General features: G+C 37.2%; 1 long non-coding RNA gene across 1 annotated transcript; it reads right to left on the reverse strand.

Moving 5' to 3' along the window:
* Nucleotides 1-641: 641 nt before the first annotated feature.
* Nucleotides 642-1,028, reverse strand: LOC124352522. The gene is made up of 2 exons (XR_006921473.1): nt 861-1,028; nt 642-811 (listed from the first exon to the last, which is right to left on the reverse strand). It is a non-coding gene; the product is annotated as an uncharacterized LOC124352522 (long non-coding RNA).
* Between the last annotated feature and the right edge of the window lie 207 nt (nt 1,029-1,235).

Consider the following 1,235-nt stretch of genomic DNA (forward strand, 5'->3'; position numbering starts at 1 on the left):
TGTTACAAGGGTTACGTCTGGAATGACCTTGTATTGCTTTGCTTTGACGTCCTATATAAGAAGAAAAAATTGAAACTACGAAAGTTGTGTTTCATCTTTTGCCAAGAATGGAGTTTCTCGTGTGTAAGATAGCGTTTAAAATGGGAGATCAGAAAATGAAGTGCAATCAGTTCGAGGTATCGGTTCTGTCTATCGACGCTGTTTTACATGTAAGTTCACTCCTGGAACTTTACTATTTTGTGGTCTGCTTATTACTGAAAGATTTGAAATGTAGAAAATTGAAGAGACTTTTTTCCATATCATCATTTCTTGTTTGCTGAAAACTTCTTTGTGAAATTGATGTTTTTCTATGATATTTACTGATTTTTAAATTTTACTTTAGTGATTGATAAGGATGGTTACAAGATCGCAAAGCGGGACAATTCGTTTAAATGTTTTGCTTGTGAGCTGGAGAGCATTTCTTCACCCATCGTTGAAGTTAATTTGATTCCGCTAAAGCAATCACGACCTAATCTGAACAGAAAACTGAGCCCTCGTTGCCACCAAAGATCTCCGAAAAGGCACAATGCAGCAATCATTTCTTTCCCAGATTCAGTTATCGCTTCAACTTCTTCAACTAAAAGCACTATTGCCAATGAAACACCAGATCCTGAGCCTATTTTGGAAATTTTGGTTAAATTCTGTTAAAATCTCTGAGCAGATTAGCATACCAAAAAGAATTTAACCAAAATTTCCAAAGATAGACTCGCGATCTGGTAAAAGAACGAAATTAGTTAAGCAATTGGCGATAAGAAGAGAAACACTAGTTCAACTTACCGGAATAGAAATGATGAGCAAAAATTGCAAATGAGAAACAACACAATAAAAGTCCACGACAACTCACGGACCACAGGACTGACAGCGTGACACACCGGGAAACTTCGTCTGTTAATCAATTGTTTCAAAACTATTGCATTTAAATCGATATCTCCGATCTCCCCCTCCAAGGGGAGGAGAAACGACAAAAATAGACCCGCCCCCTAGCAGGCGAAAAGGAAAGGACCGATCACTTAATTGGACCGAGCACTAAATTTTCGAGCACTTAATTCATTATCACTATGGTGTTCCATAGAAGAGGTCTTGGATTTTGAAACGGCGACTAATAAAACAGACGATGTTTTCCCTGACACGAAGATTTTATGTTGCAATTTTTATTCAGCGCAAACAGTTAATCGTAATTTAAAAGACTTGTATTT

Source organism: Daphnia pulicaria, chromosome 8, assembly GCF_021234035.1.
Source record: "Daphnia pulicaria isolate SC F1-1A chromosome 8, SC_F0-13Bv2, whole genome shotgun sequence".
NCBI lineage: Eukaryota > Metazoa > Arthropoda > Branchiopoda > Diplostraca > Daphniidae > Daphnia > Daphnia pulicaria.